Source organism: Tripterygium wilfordii, chromosome 19 (genome assembly GCF_013401445.1).
Source record: "Tripterygium wilfordii isolate XIE 37 chromosome 19, ASM1340144v1, whole genome shotgun sequence".
NCBI lineage: Eukaryota > Viridiplantae > Streptophyta > Magnoliopsida > Celastrales > Celastraceae > Tripterygium > Tripterygium wilfordii.
This window is the reverse complement of record NC_052250.1, coordinates 20,585-41,031: the sequence shown is the minus strand read 5'-3', so window position 1 is coordinate 41,031 and position 20,447 is coordinate 20,585.

The following is a 20,447-nucleotide window of genomic DNA, read 5'->3' as shown; positions in this document are numbered from 1 at the left end:
GCTTTCGAATTGGTCAACTCTCTCCATAGACGAGCTCTTCACGTTTTTGTGCAATCTCAAGCATAACTTGGACTATTGGCATCTTTTGGTTACGAAACGTTTTACGAAAGCTAAACTAGCATGATGGACATGTAAGAACACTAAGTAGAGTACAACAGTCCACTTTGATGCTTTCGAATGGCTCAACTCTCTCCATAGACGACCTTATCATGTTTTTGTACAATCTCAAACATAACTTGGTCTATTGGGATCTTTTGGTTATGAAACGTTCTACGAAAGCTAAACTAGCGAGTTGGACATGTAAGAACACTAAATGGAGTACAACGGTCCACTTTGATGCTTTCGAATTGCTCAACTCTCTCCATCGACGGGCATTTCACGTTTTTGTGTAATCTCAAACATAACTTGGTCTTTCGAGATCTTTTGGTTACGAAACGTTTTATGAAAGCTAAACTAGCGAGTTAGACAAGTAAGAACACTAAATAGAGTACAACAGTCCACTTTCATTCTTTGAAATTACTCAAATCTCTCCCTAGACGAGCATTTCACGTTTTTGTGCAATCTCAAACATAACTTGGTCTATTGGGATCTTTTGGTTACGAAACGATCTACGAAACCAAAAGTAGAGAGTTAGACAAGTACGAACACTAAATAGAGTGCAACGGTCCACTTTGATGCTTTGGAATGGCTCAACTCTCTCCATAGATAACCTTATCATGTTTTTGTGCAATCTCAAACATAACTTGGTCTATTGGGATCTTTTGGTTACGAAACATTCTACGAAAGCTAAACTAGCAAATTGGACATGTAAGAACACTAAATAGAGTACAACAGTCCACTTTGATTCTTTGAAATTGCTCAACTCTCTCCATAGACGACCTTATCATGTTTTTGTGCAATCTCAAACATAACTTGGTCTATTGGGATCTTTTGGTTACGAAACGTTCTACGAAAGCTAAACTAGTGAGTTGGACATGTAAGAATACTAAATATAGTACAACGGTCCACTTTGATGCTTTGGAATTGCTCAACTCTCTCCATAGACGAGTATTTCACGTTTTTCAGCAATCTCAAACATAACTTGGTCTATTGGGATCTTTTGGTTACGAAACGATCTACGAAAGCAAAACTAGAGAGTTAGACAAGTAAGAACACTAAATAAAGCGTAACGGTCCACTTTGATGCTTTGGAATTTCTAAACTCTCTCTACAGATGAGCATTTCACGTTTTTGTTTAATCTCAAACATAACTTGGTCTATTGGGATCTTTTGGTGAGGAAACGATCTACGAAAGCAAAACTAGAGAGTTAGACAAGTAAGAACACTAAATAATATGTAACGGTCCACTTTGATGCTGTGGAATTGCTCAACTCTCTCCATGGATGACCTTATCATGTTTTTGTGCAATCTCAAACATAACTTGGTCTATTGGGATCTTTTGGTTATGAAACGTGCTTTGAAACCTAAACAAGCGAGTTGGACATGTAAGAACACTAAATAGAGTACAACGGTCCACTTTGATGCTTTCGAATTGTTGAACTCTCTCGATAGACGAGCATTTCACGTTTTTGTGCAGTCTCAAACATAACTTGGTCTATTGGGATCTTTTGGTTACGAAACGTTCTACGAAAGCTAAACTAGCGAGTTGGACATGTAAGAACACTAAATAGAGTACAACGGTCCACTTTGATTCTTTGAAATTGCTCAACTCTCTCCATAGACGACCTTATCATGTTTTTGTGCAATCTCAAACATAACTTGGTCTATTGGGATCTTTTGGTTAAGAAACGTTCTACGAAAGCTAAACTAGCGAGTTGGACATGTAAGAACACTAAATAGAGTACAACGGTCCACTTTGATGCTTTGGAATTGCTCAACTCTCTCCATAGACGAGCTTTTCACATTTTTGTGCAATTTCAAACATAACATGGTCCATTGGCATCTTTTGGTTACGAAACGATCTATGAAAGCAAAACTAGAGAGTTGGACACGTAAGAACACTAAATGGAGTACGGTCCACTTTCATGCTTTCGAAATTGCTCAACTCTCTCCATAGACGAGCTTTTCACGTTTTTGTGCAATCTCAAGCATAACTTGGACTATTGGCATCTTTTGTTTACGAAACGTTCTACGAAAGCTAAACTAGCATGTCAGACATGTAAGAACACTAAGTAGAGTACAACAGTCCACTTTGATACTTTCGAATGGCTCAACTCTCTCCATAGATGAGCTTTTCACGGTTTTGTGCAATCTCAAACATAACTTGGTCTTTGAGATCTTTTTGTTACGAAACGTTCTATGAAAGCTAAACTAGCGAGTTAGACAAGTAAGAACACTAAATAGAGTACAACAGTCCACTTTGATTCTTTGAAATTGCTCAACTCTCTCCATAGACGACCTTATCATGTTTTTGTGCAATCTCAAACATAACTTGGTCTATTGGGATCTTTTGGTTACAAAACGTTCTAGGAAAGCTAAACTAGCGAGTTCGACAAGTAAGAACACTAAATGGAGTACAACGGTCCACTTTGATGCTTTCGAATTGCTCAACTCTCTCCATCGACGGGCATTTCACGTTTTTGTGTAATCTCAAACATAACTTGGTCTTTCGAGATCTTTTGGTTACGAAACGTTTTATGAAAGCTAAACTAGCGAGTTAGACAAGTAACAACACTAAATAGAGTACAACAGTCCACTTTCATTCTTTGAAATTACTCAAATCTCTCCATAGACGAGCATTTCACGTTTTTTGTTCAATCTCAAACATAACTTGGTCTATTGGGATCTTTTGGTTACGAAACGATCTACGAAACCAAAAGTAGAGAGTTAGACAAGTACGAACACTAAATAGAGTGCAACGGTCCACTTTGATGCTTTGGAATGGCTCAACTCTCTCCATAGATAACCTTATCATGTTTTTGTGCAATCTCAAACATAACTTGGTCTATTGGGATCTTTTGGTTACGAAACATTCTACGAAAGCAAAACTAGCGAATTGGACATGTAAGAACACTAAATAGAGTACAACAGTCCACTTTGATTCTTTGAAATTGCTCAACTCTCTCCATAGACGACCTTATCATGTTTTTGTGCAATCTCAAACATAACTTGGTCTATTGGGATCTTTTGGTTACGAAACGTTCTACGAAAGCCAAACTAGTGAGTTGGACATGTAAGAATACTAAATATAGTACAACGGTCCACTTTGATGCTTTGGAATTGCTCAACTCTCTCCATAGACGAGCATTTAACGTTTTTCAGCAATGTCAAACATAACTTGGTCTATTGGGATCTTTTGGTTACGAAACGATCTACGAAAGCAAAACTAGAGAGTTAGACAAGTAAGAACACTAAATAAAGCGTAACGGTCCACTTTGATGCTTTGGAATTTCTAAACTCTCTCTACAGATGAGCATTTCACGTTTTTGTTTAATCTCAAACATAACTTGGTCTATTGGGATCTTTTGGTGAGGAAACGATCTACGAAAGCAAAACTAGAGAGTTAGACAAGTAAGAACACTAAATAATATGTAACGGTCCACTTTGATGCTGTGGAATTGCTCAACTCTCTCCATGGATGACCTTATCATGTTTTTGTGCAATCTCAAACATAACTTGGTCTATTGGGATCTTTTGGTTATGAAACGTGCTTTGAAACCTAAACTAGCGAGTTGGACATGTAAGAACACTAAATAGAGTACAACGGTCCACTTTGATGCTTTCGAATTGTTGAACTCTGTCGATAGACGAGCATTTCACGTTTTTGTGCAATCTCAAACATAACTTGGTCTATTGGGATCTTTTGGTTACGAAACGTTCTACGAAAGCTAAACTAGCGAGTTGGACATGTAAGAACACTAAATAGAGTACAACGGTCCACTTTGATTCTTTGAAATTGCTCAACTCTCTCCATAGACGACCTTATCATGTTTTTGTGCAATCTCAAACATAACTTGGTCTATTGGGATCTTTGGTTACGAAACGTTCTACGAAAGCTAAACTAGCGAGTTGGACATGTAAGAACACTAAATAGAGTACAACGGTCCACTTTGATGCTTTGGAATTGCTCAACTCTCTCCATAGACGAGCTTTTCACATTTTTGTGCAATTTCAAACATAACATGGTCCATTGGCATCTTTTGGTTACGAAACGATCTATGAAAGCAAAACTAGAGAGTTGGACACGTAAGAACACTAAATGGAGTACGGTCCACTTTCATGCTTTCGAAATTGCTCAACTCTCTCCATAGACGAGCTTTTCACGTTTTTGTGCAATCTCAAGCATAACTTGGACTATTGGCATCTTTTGTTTACGAAACGTTCTACGAAAGCTAAACTAGCATGTCAGACATGTAAGAACACTAAGTAGAGTACAACAGTCCACTTTGATACTATCGAATGGCTCAACTCTCTCCATAGACGAGCTTTTCACGGTTTTGTGCAATCTCAAACATAACTTGGTCTTTTGAGATCTTTTTGTTACGAAACGTTGTATGAAAGCTAAACTAGCGAGTTAGACAAGTAAGAACACTAAATAGAGTACAACAGTCCACTTTGATTCTTTGAAATTGCTCAACTCTCTCCATAGACGACCTTATCATGTTTTTGTGCAATCTCAAACATAACTTGGTCTATTGGGATGTTTTGGTTACAAAACGTTCTACGAAAGCTAAACTAGCGAGTTCGACAAGTAAGAACACTAAATGGAGTACAACGGTCCACTTTGATGCTTTCGAATTGCTCAACTCTCTCCATCGACGGGCATTTCACGTTTTTGTGTAATCTCAAACATAACTTGGTCTTTCGAGATCTTTTGGTTACGAAACGTTTTATGAAAGCTAAACTAGCGAGTTAGACAAGTAAGAACACTAAATAGAGTACAACAGTCCACTTTCATTCTTTGAAATTACTCAAATCTCTCCATAGACGAGCATTTCACGTTTTTGTGCAATCTCAAACATAACTTGGTCTATTGGGATCTTTTGGTTACGAAACGATCTACGAAACCAAAAGTAGAGAGTTAGACAAGTACGAACACTAAATAGAGTGCAACGGTCCACTTTAATGCTTTGGAATGGCTCAACTCTCTCCATAGATAACCTTATCATGTTTTTGTGCAATCTCAAACATAACTTGGTCTATTGGGATCTTTTGGTTACGAAACATTCTACGAAAGCTAAACTAGCGAATTGGACATGTAAGAACACTAAATAGAGTACAACAGTCCACTTTGATTCTTTGAAATTGCTCAACTCTCTCCATAGACGACCTTATCATGTTTTTGTGCAATCTCAAACATAACTTGGTCTATTGGGATCTTTTGGTTACGAAACGTTCTACGAAAGCTAAACTAGTGAGTTGGACATGTAAGAATACTAAATATAGTACAACGGTCCACTTTGATGCTTTGGAATTGCTCAACTCTCTCCATAGACGAGCATTTCACGTTTTTCAGCAATCTCAAACATAACTTGGTCTATTGGGATCTTTTGGTTACGAAACGATCTACGAAAGCAAAACTAGAGAGTTAGACAAGTAAGAACACTAAATAAAGCGTAACGGTCCACTTTGATGCTTTGGAATTTCTAAACTCTCTCTACAGTCGAGCATTTCACGTTTTTGTTTAATCTCAAACATAACTTGGTCTATTGGGATCTTTTGGTTACGAAACGATCTACGAAAGCAAAACTAGAGAGTTAGACAAGTAAGAACACTAAATAATATGTAACGGTCCACTTTGATGCTGTGGAATTGCTCAACTCTCTCCATGGATGACTTTATCATGTTTTTGTGCAATCTCAAACATAACTTGGTCTATTGGGATCTTTTGGTTATGAAACGTGCTTTGAAACCTAAACTAGCGAGTTGGACATGTAAGAACACTAAATAGAGTACAACGGTCCACTTTGATGCTTTCGAATTGTTGAACTCTCTCGATAGACGAGCATTTCACGTTTTTGTGCAATCTCAAACATAACATGGTCCATTGGCATCTTTTGTTACGAAACGATCTATGAAAGCAAAAACTAGAGAGTTGGACACGTAAGAACACTACATGGAGTACGGTCCACTTTCATGCTTTCGAAATTGCTCAACTCTCTCCATAGACGAGCTTTTCACGTTTTTGTGCAATCTCAAGCATAACTTGGACTATTGGCATCTTTTGTTTACGAAACGTTATACGAAAGCTAAACTAGCATGTCAGACATATAAGAACACTAAGTAGAGTACAACAGTCCACTTTGATACTTTCGAATGGCTGAACTCTCTCCATAGATGAGCTTTTCACGGTTTTGTGCAATCTCAAACATAACTTGGTCTTTTGAGATCTTTTTGTTACGAAACGTTCTATGAAAGCTAAACTAGAGAGTTAGACAAGTAAGAACACCAAATAGAGTACAACAGTCCACTTTGATTCTTTGAAATTGCTCAACTCTCTCCATAGACGACCTTATCATGTTTTTGTGCAATCTCAAACATAACTTGGTCTATTGGGATCTTTTGGTTACAAAACGTTCTACGAAAGCTAAACTAGCGAGTTAGACAAGTCAGAACACTAAATAGAGTACAACGGTCCACTTTGACGCTTTCGAATTTTTGAACTCTCTCGATAGACGAGCATTTCACGTTTTTGTGCAATCTCAAACATAACTTGGTCTATTGGGATCTTTTGGTTACGAAACGTTCTACGAAAGCTAAACTAGCGAGTTGGACATGTAAGAACACTAAATAGAGTACAACGGTCCACTTTGATTCTTTGAAATTGCTCAACTCTCTCCATAGACGACCTTATCATGTTTTTGTGCAATCTCAAACATAACTTGGTCTATTGGGATATTTTGGTTAAGAAACGTTCTACGAAAGCTAAACTAGCGAGTTGGACATGTAAGAATACTAAATATAGTACAACGGTCCACTTTGATGCTTTGGTATTGCTCAACTCTCTCCATAGATGAGCATTTCACGTTTTTCTGCAATCTCAAACATAACTTGGTCTATTGGGATCTTTTGGTTACGAAACGATCTACGAAAGCAAAACTAGAGAGTTAGAAAAGTAAGAACACTGAGTAAAGCGTAACGGTCCACTTTGATGCTGTGGAATTGCTCAACTCTCTCCATAGATGACCTTATCATGTTTTTGTGCAATCTCAAACATAACTTGGTCTATTGGGATCTTTTGGTTATGAAACGTGCTACGAAACCTAAACAAGCGAGTTGGACATGTAAGAACACTAAATAGAGTACAACGGTCCACTTTGATGCTGTGGAATTGCTCAACTCTCTCCATAGATGACCTTATCATGTTTTTGTGCAATCTCAAACATAACTTGGTCTATTGGGATCTTTTGCTTACGAAACGTTCTACGAAAGCTAAACTAGCGAGTTGGACATGTAAGAACACTAAATAGAGTACAACGGTCCACTTTGATTCTTTGAAATTGCTCAACTCTCTCCATAGACGACCTTATCATGTTTTGTGCAATCTCAAACATAATTTGGTCTATTGGGATCTTTTGGTTACGAAACGTTCTACGAAAGCTAAACTAGCGAGTTGGACATGTAAGAACACTAAATAGAGTACAACGGTCCACTTTGATGCTTTGGAATTGCTCAACTCTCTCCATAGACGAGCTTTTCACATTTTTGTGCAATTTCAAACATAACATGGTCCATTGGCATCTTTGGTTACGAAACGATCTATGAAAGGAAAACTAGAGAGTTGGACACGTAAGAACACTAAATAGAGTACGGTCCACTTTCATGCTTTCGAAATTGCTCAACTCTCTCCATGGATGAGCTTTTCACGTTTTTGTGCAATCTCAAGCATAACTTGGACTATTGGCATCTTTTGTTTACGAAACGTTCTACGAAAGCTAAACTAGCATGTCAGACATGTAAGAACACTAAGTAGAGCACAACAGTCCACTATGATGCTTTCGAATGGCTCAACTCTCTCCATAGATGAGCTTTTCACGGTTTTGTGCAATCTCAAACATAACTTGGTCTTTTGAGATCTTTTTGTTACGAAACGTTCTATGAAAGCTAAACTTGCGAATTAGACAAGTAAGAACACTAAATAGAGTACAACAGTCCACTTTGATTCTTTGAAATTGCTCAACTCTCTCCATAGACGACCTTATCATGTTTTTGTGCAATCTCAAACATAACTTGGTCTATTGGGATCTTTTGGTTATGAAACGTGCTACGAAACCTAAACTAGCGAGTTGGACATGTAAGAACACTAAATAGAGTACAACTGTCCACTTTGATGCTTTCGAATTGTTGAACTCTCTCGATAGACGAGCATTTCACGTTTTTGTGCAATCTCAAACATAACTTGGTCTATTGGGATTTTTTGGTTAGGAAACGATCTACGAAAGCAAAACTAGAGAGTTAGACAAGTAAGAACACTAAATAATATGTAACGGTCTACTTTGATGCTGTGGAATTGCTCAACTCTCTCCATAGATGACCTTATCATGTTTTTGTGCAATCTCAAACATAACTTGGTCTATTGGGATCTTTTGGTTATGAAACGCGCTACGAAACCTAAACTAGCGAGTTGGACATGTAAGAACACTAAATAGAGTACAACGGTCCACTTTGATGCTTTCGAATTGTTGAACTCTCTCGATAGACGAGCATTTCACGTTTTTGTGCAATCTCAAACATAACTTGGTCTATTGGGATCTTTTGCTTACGAAACGTTCTACGAAAGCTAATCTAGCGAGTTGGACATGTAAGAACACTAAATAGAGTACAACGGTCCACTTTGATGCTTTGGAATTGCTCAACTCTCTCCATAGACGAGCTTTTCACATTTTTGTGCAATTTCAAACATAACATGGTCCATTGGCATCTTTTGGTTACGAAACGATCTATGAAAGGAAAACTAGAGAGTTGGACACGTAAGAACACTAAATAGAGTACGGTCCACTTTCATGCTTTCGAAATTGCTCAACTCTCTCCATGGACGAGCTTTTCACGTTTTTGTGCAATCTCAAGCATAACTTGGACTATTGGCATCTTTTGTTTACGAAACGTTCTACGAAAGCTAAACTAGCATGTCAGACATGTAAGAACACTAAGTAGAGCACAACAGTCCACTATGATGCTTTCGAATGGCTCAACTCTCTCCATAGATGAGCTTTTCACGGTTTTGTGCAATCTCAAACATAACTTGGTCTTTGGAGATCTTTTTGTTACGAAACGTTCTATGAAAGCTAAACTTGCGAGTTAGACAAGTAAGAACACTAAATAGAGTACAACAGTCCACTTTGATTATTTGAAATTGCTCAACTCTCTCCATAGACGACCTTATCATGTTTTTGTGCAATCTCAAACATAACTTGGTCTATTGGGATCTTTTGGTTACAAAACGTTCTACGAAAGCTAAACTAGCGAGTTAGACAAGTAATAACACTAAATAGAGTACAACGGTCCACTTTGATGCTTTCGAATTGTTGAACTCTCTCGATGGACGAGCATTTCACGTTTTTGTGCAATCTCAAACATAACTTGGTCTATTGGGATCTTTTGGTTACGAAACGTTCTACGAAAGCTAAACTAGCGAGTTGGTCACGTAAGAACACTAAATAGAGTACAACGGTCCACTTTGATTCTTTGAAATTGCTCAACTCTCTCCATAGACGACCTTATCATGTTTTTGTGCAATCTCAAACATAACTTGGTCTATTGGGATCTTTTGGTTACGAAACGTTCTACGAAAGCTAAACTAGCGAGTTGGACATGTAAGAATACTAAATATAGTACAACGGTCCACTTTGATGCTTTGGAATTGCTCAACTCTCTCCAAAGACGAGCATTTCATGTTTTTCTGCAATCTCAAACATAACTTGGTCTATTGGGATCTTTTGGTTACAAAACGATCTACGAAAGGAAAACTAGAGAGTTAGACAAGTACGAACACTAAATAGAGTGCAACGGTACACTTTGATGCTTTGGAATGGCTCAACTCTCTCCATAGATAACCTTATCATGTTTTTGTGCAATCTCAAACATAACTTGGTCTATTGGGATCTTTTGGTTACGAAACGTTCTACGAAAGCTAAACTAGCGAGTTGGACATGTAAGAACACTAAATAGAGTACAACAGTCCACTTTGATTCTTTGAAATTGCTCAACTCTCTCCATAGATGACCTTATCATGTTTTTGTGCAATCTCAAACATAACTTGGTCTATTGGGATCTTTTGGTTACGAAACGTTCTACGAAAGCTAAACTAGCAAGTTGGACATGTAATAATACTAAATATAGTACAACGGTCCACTTTGATGCTTTGGAATTGCTCAACTCTCTCCATAGACGAGCATTTCACGTTTTTCTGCAATCTCAAACATAACTTGGTCTATTGGGATCTTTTGGTTACGAAACGATCTACGAAAGCAAAACTAGAGAGTTAGAAAAGTAAGAACACTAAATAAAGGGTAACGGTCAACTTTGATGCTTTGAAATTTCTAAACTCTCTCCACAGACAAGAATTTCACGTTTTTGTTTAATCTCAAACATAACTTGGTCTATTGGGATCTTCTGGTTAGGAAACGATCTATGAAAGCAAAACTAGAGAGTTAGACAAGTAAGAACACTAAATAATATGTAACGGTCCACTTTGATGCTGTGGAATGGCTCAACTCTCTCCATAGATGACCTTATCATGTTTTTGTGCAATCTCAAACATAACTTGGTCTATTGGAATCTTTTGGTTACGAAACGTTCTACGAAAGCTAAACTAGCGAGTTGGACATGTAAGAACACTAAATAGAGTACAACGGTCCACTTTGATTATTTGAAATTGCTCAACTCTCTCCATAGACGACCTTATCATGTTTTGTGCAATCTCAAACATAACTTGGTCTATTTGTATCTTTTGGTTACGAAATGTTCTACGAAAGCTAAACTAGCGAGTTGGACATGTAAGAATATTAAATATAGTACAAAGGTCCACTTTGATGCTTTGGAATTGCTCAACTCTCTCCATAGACGAGCATTTCACGTTTTTCTGCAATCTCAAACATAACTTGGTCTATTGGGATCTTTTGGTTACGAAACGATCTACGAAAGCAAAACTAGAGAGTTAGACAAGTAAGAACACTAAATAAAGCGTAACGGTCCACTTTGATGCTTTGGAATTTCTAAACTCTCTCCACAGACGAGCATTTCACGTTTTTTGTTTAATCTCAAACATAACTTGGTCTATTGGGATCTTTTGGTTAGGAAACGATCTACGAAAGCAAAACTAGAGAGTTACACAAGTAATAACACTAAATAATATGTAACGGTCCACTTTGATGCTGTGGAATTGCTCAACTCTCTCCATAGATGACCTTATCATGTTTTTGTGCAATATCAAACATAACTTGGTCTATTGGGATCTTTTGGTTATGAAACGTGCTACGAAACCTAAACTAGCGAGTTGGACATGTAAGAACACTAAATAGAGTACAACGGTCCACTTTGATGCTTTCGAATTGTTGAACTCTCTCGATAGACGAGCATTTCACGTTTTTGTGCAATCTCAAACATAACTTGGTCTATTGGGATCTTTTGGTTATGAAACGTTCTACGAAAGCTAAACTAGCGAGTTGGACATGTAAGAACACTAAATAGAGTACAACGGTCCACTTTGATTCTTTGAAATTGCGCAACTCTCTCCATAGACGACCTTATCATGTTTTTGTGCAATCTCAAACATAACTTGGTCTATTGGGATCTTTTGGTTGCGAAACGTTCTACGAAAGCTAAACTAGCGAGTTGGACATGTAAGAACACTAAATAGAGTACAACGGTCCACTTTGATGCTTTGTAATTGCTCAACTCTCTCCATAGACGAGCTTTTCACATTTTTGTGCAATTTCAAACATAACATGGTCCATTGGCATGTTTTGGTTACGAAACGATCTATGAAAGCAAAACTAGAGAGTTGGACACGTAAGAACACTAAATAGAGTACGGTCCTCTTTCATGCTTTCGAAATTGCTCAACTCTGTCCATAGACGAGCTTTTCACGTTTTTGTGCAATCTCAAGCATTACTTGGACTATCGGCATCTTTTGTTTACGAAACGTTCTACGAAAGCTAAACTAGCATGTCACACATGTAAGAACACTAAGTAGAGTACAACAGTCCACTTTGATGCTTTCGAATGGCTCAACTCTCTCCAAAGATGAGCTTTTCTCAGTTTTGTGCAATCTCAAACATAACTTGGTATTTTGAGATCTTTTTGTTATGAAACGTTCTATGAAAGCTAAACTAGCGAGTTAGACAAGTAAGAACACTAAATAGAGTACAACAGTCCACTTTGATTCTCTGAAATTGCTCAACTCTCTCCATAGACGACCTTATCATGTTTTTGTGCAATCTCAAACATAACTCGGTCTATTGGGATCTTTTGTTTACAAAACGTTATACGAAAGCTAAACTAGCGAGTTAGACAAGTAAGAACACTAAATAGAGTACAACGGTCCACTTTGATGCATTCGAATTGTTGAACTCTCTCGATAGACGAGCATTTCACGTTTTTGTGCAATCTCAAACATAACTTGGTCTATTGGGATCTTTTGGTTACGAAACGTTCTACGAAAGCTAAATTAGCGAGTTGGACATGTAAGAACACTAAATAGAGTACAACGGTCCACTTTGATTCTTTGAAATTGCTCAACTCTCTCCATAGACGACCTTATCATGTTTTTGTGAAATCTCAAACATAACTTGGTCTATTGTGATCTTTTGGTTACGAAACGTTCTACGAAAGCTGAACTAGCGAGTTGGACATGTAAGAATACTAAATATAGTACAAAGGTCCACTTTGATGCTTTGGAATTGCTCAACTCTCTCCATAGATGACCTTATCATGTTTTTGTGCAATCTCAAACACAACTTGGTCTATTGGGATCTTTTGGTTATGAAACGTGCTACGAAACCTAAACTAGCGAGTTGGACATGTAAGAACACTAAATAGAGTACAACGGTCCACTTTGATGCTTTCGAATTGTTGAACTCTCTCGATAGACGAGCATTTCACGTTTTTGTGCAATCTCAAACATAACTTGGTCTATTGGGATCTTTTGGTTACGAAACGTTCTACGAAAGCTAAACTAGCGAGTTGGACATGTAAGAACACTAAATAGAGTACAACGGTCCACTTTGATTCTTTGAAATTGCGCAACTCTCTCCATAGACGACCTTATCATGTTTTTGTGCAATCTCAAACATAACTTGGTCTATTGGGATCTTTTGGTTACGAAACGTTCTACGAAAGCTAAACTAGCGAGTTGGACATGTAAGAACACTAAATAGAGTACAACGGTCCACTTTGATTCTTTGAAATTGCTCAACTCTCTCCATAGACGACCTTATCATGTTTTTGTGCAATCTCAAACATAACTTGGTCTATTGGGATCTTTTCGTTACGAAACGTTCTACGAAAGCTAAACTAGCGAGTTGGACATGTAAGAATACTAAATATAGTACAAAGGTCCACTTTGATGCTTTGGAATTGCTCAACTCTCTCCATAGACGAGCATTTTACGTTTTTGTGCAATCTGAAACATAACTTGGTCTATTGGGATCTTTTGGTTACGAAACGATCTACGAAAGCAAAACTAGAGAGTTAGACAAGTAAGAACACTAAATAAAGCGTAACGGTCCACTTTGATGCTTTGGAATTTCTAAACTCTCTCCACAGATGAGCATTTCACGTTTTTGTTTAATCTCAAACATAACTTGGTCTATTGGGATCTTTTGGTTAGGAAACGATCTACGAAAGCAAAACTAGAGAGTTAGACAAGTAAGAACACTAAATAATATGTAACGGTCCACTTTGATGCTGTGGAATGGCTCAACTCTCTCCATAGATGACCTTATCATGTTTTTGTGCAATCCCAATATAACTTGGTCTATTGGGATCTTTTGGTTACGAAACGTTGTACGAAAGCTAAACTAGCGAGTTGGACATGTAAGAACACTAAATAGAGTACAACGGTCCACTTTGATGCTTTCGAATTGTTGAACTCTCTCGATAGACGAGCATTTCACGTTTTTGTGCAATCTCAAACATAACTTGGTCTATTGGGATCTTTTGGTTACGAAACGTTCTACGAAAGCTAAACTAGCGAGTTGGACATGTAAGAACACTAAATAGAGTACAACGGTCCACTTTGATTCTTTGAAATTGCGCAACTCTCTCCATAGACGACCTTATCATGTTTTTGTGCAATCTCAAACATAACTTGGTCTATTGGGATCTTTTGGTTACGAAACGTTCTACGAAAGCTAAACTAGCGAGTTGGACATGTAAGAACACTAAATAGAGTACAACGGTCCACTTTGATTCTTTGAAATTGCTCAACTCTCTCCATAGACGACCTTATCATGTTTTTGTGCAATCTCAAACATAACTTGGTCTATTGGGATCTTTTCGTTACGAAACGTTCTACGAAAGCTAAACTAGCGAGTTGGACATGTAAGAATACTAAATATAGTACAAAGGTCCACTTTGATGCTTTGGAATTGCTCAACTCTCTCCATAGACGAGCATTTTACGTTTTTGTGCAATCTGAAACATAACTTGGTCTATTGGGATCTTTTGGTTACGAAACGATCTACGAAAGCAAAACTAGAGAGTTAGACAAGTAAGAACACTAAATAAAGCGTAACGGTCCACTTTGATGCTTTGGAATTTCTAAACTCTCTCCACAGATGAGCATTTCACGTTTTTGTTTAATCTCAAACATAACTTGGTCTATTGGGATCTTTTGGTTAGGAAACGATCTACGAAAGCAAAACTAGAGAGTTAGACAAGTAAGAACACTAAATAATATGTAACGGTCCACTTTGATGCTGTGGAATGGCTCAACTCTCTCCATAGATGACCTTATCATGTTTTTGTGCAATCCCAAATATAACTTGGTCTATTGGGATCTTTTGGTTACGAAACGTTGTACGAAAGCTAAACTAGCGAGTTGGACATGTAAGAACACTAAATAGAGTACAACGGTCCACTTTGATTCTTTGAAATTGCTCAACTCTCTCCATAGACGACCTTATCATGTTTTTGTGCAATCTCAAACATAACTTGGTCTATTGGGATCTTTTGGTTACGAAACGTTCTACGAAAGCTAAACTAGCGAGTTGGACATGTAAGAACACTAAATAGAGTACAACGGTCCACTTTGATGCTTTGTAATTGCTCAACTCTCTCCATAGACGAGCTTTTTACATTTTTGTGCAATTTCAAACAAAACATGGTCCATTGGCATCTTTTGGTTACGAAACGATCTATGAAAGCAAAACTAGAGAGTTGGACACGTAAGAACACTAAATAGAGTACGGTCCACTTTCATGCTTTCGAAATTGCTCAACTCTGTCCATATACGAGCTTTTCACGTTTTTGTGCAATCTCAAGCATAACTTGGACTATTGGCATCTTTTGTTTACGAAACGTTCTACGAAAGCTAAACTAGCATGTCAGACATGTAAGAACACTAAGTAGAGTACAACAGTCCACTTTGATGCTTTCGAATGGCTCAACTCTCTCCATAGATGAGCTTTTCTCAGTTTTGTGCAATCTCAAACATAACTTGGTCAATTGGTATCTTTTGGTTACAAAACGTTCTACGAAAGCTAAACTAGCGAGTTAGACAAGTAAGAACACTAAATAGAGTACAACGGTCCACTTTGATGCATTCGAATTGTTGAACTCTCTCGATAGACGAGCGTTTCACGTTTTTGTGCAATCTCAAACATAACTTGGTCTATTGCGATCTTTTGGTTACGAAACGTTCTACGAAAGCTAAACTAGCGAGTTGGACATGTAAGAACACTAAATAGAGTACAACGGTCCACTTTGATTCTTTGAAATTGCTCAACTCTCTCCATAGACGACCTTATCATGTTTTTGTGCAATCTCAAACATAACTTGGTCTATTGGGATCTTTTGGTTACGAAACGTTCTACGAAAGCTAAACTAGCGAGTTGGACATGTAAGAACACTAAATAGAGTACAACGGTCCACTTTGATGCTTTGGAATTGCTCAACTCTCTCCATGGACAAGCATTTCACGTTTTTCTGCAATCTCAAACATAACTTGGTCTATTGGGATCTTTTGGTTACGAAACGATCTACGAAAGCAAAACTAGAGAGTTAGACAAGTAAGAACACTAAATAAAGCGTAACGGTCTACTTTGATGCTTTGGAACTTCTAAACTCTCTCCACAGACGAGCATTTCACATTTTTGTTTAATCTCAAACATAACTTGGTCTATTGGGATCTTTTGGTTAGGAAACGATCTACGAAAGCAAAACTAGAGAGTTAGACAAGTAAGAACACTAAATAATATGTAACGGTCCACTTTGATGCTGTGGAATTGCTCAACTCTCTCCATAGATGACCTTATCATGTTTTGTGCAATCTCAAACATAACTTGGTCTATTGGGATCTTTTGGTTATGAAACGTGCTACGAAACCTAAACTAGGGAGTTGGACATGTAAGAACACTAAATAGAGTACAACGGTCCACTTTGATGCTTTCGAATTGTTGAACTCTCTCGATAGACGAGCATTTCACGTTTTTGTGCAATCTCAAACATAACTTGGTCTATTGGGATCTTTTGGTTACGAAACGTTCTACGAAAGCTAAACTAGCGAGTTGGACATGTAAGAACACTAAATAGAGTACAACGGTCCACTTGGATTCTTTGAAATTGCGCAACTCTCTCCATAGACGACCTTATCATGTTTTTGTGCAATCTCAAACATAACTTGGTCTATTGGGATCTTTTGGTTATGAAACGTGCTACGAAACCTAAACTAGGGAGTTGGACATGTAAGAACACTAAATAGAGTACAACGGTCCACTTTGATGCTTTCGAATTGTTGAACTCTCTCGATAGACGAGCATTTCACGTTTTTGTGCAATCTCAAACATAACTTGGTCTATTGGGATCTTTTGGTTACGAAACGTTCTACGAAAGCTAAACTAGCGAGTTGGACATGTAAGAACACAAAATAGAGTACAACGGTCCACTTTGATGCTTTGTAATTGCTCAACTCTCTCCATAGACGAGCTTTTCACATTTTTGTGCAATTTCAAACATAACATGGTCCATTGTCATCTTTTGGTTACGAAACGATCTAAGAAAGCAAAACTAGAGAGTTGGACACGTAAGAACACTAAATAGAGTATGGACCACTTTCATGCTTTCGAAATTGCTCAACTCTGTCCATAGACGGGCTTTTCACGTTTTTGTGCAATCTCAAGCATAACTTGGACTATTGGCATCTTTTGTTTACGAAACGTTCTACGAAAGCTAAACTAGCATGTCAGACATGTAAGAACACTAAGTAGAGTACAACAGTCCACTTTGATGCTTTCGAATGGCTCAACTCTCTCCATAGATGAGCTTTTCTCAGTTTTGTGCAATCTCAAACATAACTTGGTCTTTTGAGATCTTTTTGTTATGAAACGTTCTATGAAAGCTAAACTAGCGAGTTAGACAAGTAAGAACACTAAATAGATTACAACAGTCCACTTTGATTCTCTGAAATTGCTCAACTCTCTCCATAGACGACCTTATCATGTTTTTGTGCAATCTCCAACATAACTTGGTCTATTGGGATCTTTTGGTTACAAAACGTTCTACGAAAGCTAAACTAGCGAGTGAGACAAGTAAGAACACTAAATAGAGTACAACGGTCCACTTTGATGCATTCGAATTGTTGAACTCTCTCGATAGACGAGCATTTCACGTTTTTGTGCAATCTCAAACATAACTTGGTCTATTGGGATCTTTTGGTTACGAAACGTTCTACGAAAGCTAAACTAGCGAGTTGGAGATATAAGAACACTAAATAGAGTACAACGGTCCACTTTGATTCTTTGAAATTGCTCAACTCTCTCCATAGACGACCTTATCATGTTTTTGTGCAATCTCAAACATAACTTGGTCTATTGGGATCTTTTGGTTACGAAACGTTCTACGAAAGCTAAACTAGCGAGTTGGACATGTAAGAACACTAAATAGAGTACAACGGTCCACTTTCATGCTTTGAATTGCTCAACTCTCTCCATAGACGAGCTTTTCACATTTTTGTGCAATTTCAAACATAACATGGTCCATTGGCCTCTTTTGGTTACGAAACGATCTATGAAAGCAAAACTAGAGAGTTGGACACGTAAGAACACTAAATAGAGTACGGTCCACTTTCGTGCTTTCGAAATTGCGCAACTCTCTCCATAGACGAGCTTTTCACCTTTTTGTGCAATCTCAAGCATAACTTGGACTATTGGCATCTTTTGTTTACAAAACGTTCTACGAAAGCTAAACTAGCATGTCATACATGTAAGAACACTAAGTAGAGTACAACAGTCCACTTTGATGCTTTCGAATGGCTAAACTCTCTCCATAGATGAGCTTTTCACGGTTTTGTGCAATCTCAAACATAACTTGGTCTTTCGAGATCTTTTTGTTACGAAACGTTCTATGAAAGCTAAACTAGCGAGTTAGACAAGTAAGAACACTAAATAGAGTACAACAGTCCACTTTGATTCTTTGAAATTACTCAACTCTCTCCATAGACGAGCATTTCACGTTTTTGTGCAATCTCAAACATAACTTGGTCTATTGGGATCTTTTGGTTACGAAACGATCTACGAAAGCAAAAGTAGAGAGTTAGACAAGTTCGAACACCAAATAGAGTGCAACGGTCCACTTTGATGCTTTGGAATGGCTCAACTCTCTCCATAGATAACCTTATCATGTTTTTGTGCAATCTCAAACATAACTTGGTCTATTGGGATCTTTTGGTTACGAAATGTTCTACGAAAGCTAAACTAGTGAGTTGGACATGTAACAACACTAAATATAGTACAACAGTCCACTTTGATGCTTTGGAATTGCTCAACTCTCTCCATAGATGAGCTTTTCACATTTTTGTGCAATTACAAACATAACATGGTCCATTGGCATCTTTTGGTTACGAAACGATCTATGAAAGCAAAACTAGAGAGTTGGACATGTAAGAACACTAAATAGAGTACAACGGTCCACTTTCATGCTTTCGAATTGCTCAACTCTCTCCATAGATGAGCTTTTCACGTTTTTGTGCAATCTCAAGCATAACTTGGACTATTGGCATCTTTTGCTTACGAAACGTTCTACGAAAGCTAAACTAGCATGTTGGACATGTAAGAACACTAAGTAGAGTACAACAGTCCACTTTGATGCTTTCGAATGGCTCAACTCTCTCCATAGATGAGCTTTTCACGTTTTTGTGCAATCTCAAACATAACTTGGTCTTTTGAGATCTTTTGGTCACGAAACGTTCTATGAAAGCTAAACTAGCGAGTTAGACAAGTAAGAACACTAAATAGAGTACAACAGTCCACTTTGATTCTTTGAAATTGCTCAACTCTCTCCATACACGACCTTATCATGTTTTTGTGCAATCTCAAACATAACTTGGTCTATTGGGATCTTTTGGTTACGAAACGTTCTACGAAAGCTAAACTAGCGAGTTGGACATGTAAGAACACAAAATAGAGTACAACGGTCCACTTTGATGCTTCCGAACTGCTCAACTCTCTCCATAGACGAGCATTTCACGTTTTTGTGCAATCTCAAACATAACTTGGTCTATTGGGATCTTTTGGTTATGAAACGTTCTACGAAAGCTAAACTAGCGACTCAGACATGTAAGAACAGTAAATAGAGTACAACGGTCCACTTTGATGCTTTGAAATTGCTCAACTCTCTCCATAGACGAGCATTTCACGTTTTTCTGCAATCTCAAACATAACTTGGTCTATTGGGATCTTTTGGTTACGAAACGATCTACGAAAGCAAAACTAGAGAGTTAGACAAGTAAGAACACTAAATAAAGCGCAACGGTCCACTTTGATGCTTTCGAATTGCTCAGTTCTCTCCATAGACGAGCGTTTCACGTTTTTGTTTAATCTCAAACATAACTTGGTCTATTGGGATCTTTTGGTTAGAACACGATCTACGAAAGCAAAACTAGAGAGTTAGACAAGTAAGAACACTAAATAAAGTGTAACGGTCCACTTTGATGCTTTGGAATTGCTCAACTCTCTCCATAGACGACCTTATCATGTTTTTGTGCAATCTCAAACATAACTTGGTCTATTGGGCTCTTTTGGTAATGAAACGTTCTACGGAACCTAAACTAGCGAGTTGGACATGTAAGAACACTAAATAGAGTACAACGGTCCACTTTGATGCTCTGGAATTGCTCAACTCTCTCGATAGACGAGCATTTCACGTTTTTGGTGCAGTGTCGAACATAACTTGGTCTATTGGGATCTTTTGGTTACGAAATGTTCTACGAAAGCTAAACTAGCGAGTTGGACATGTAACAACACTAAATATAGTACAACGGTCCACTTTGATGCTTTGGAATTGCTCAACTCT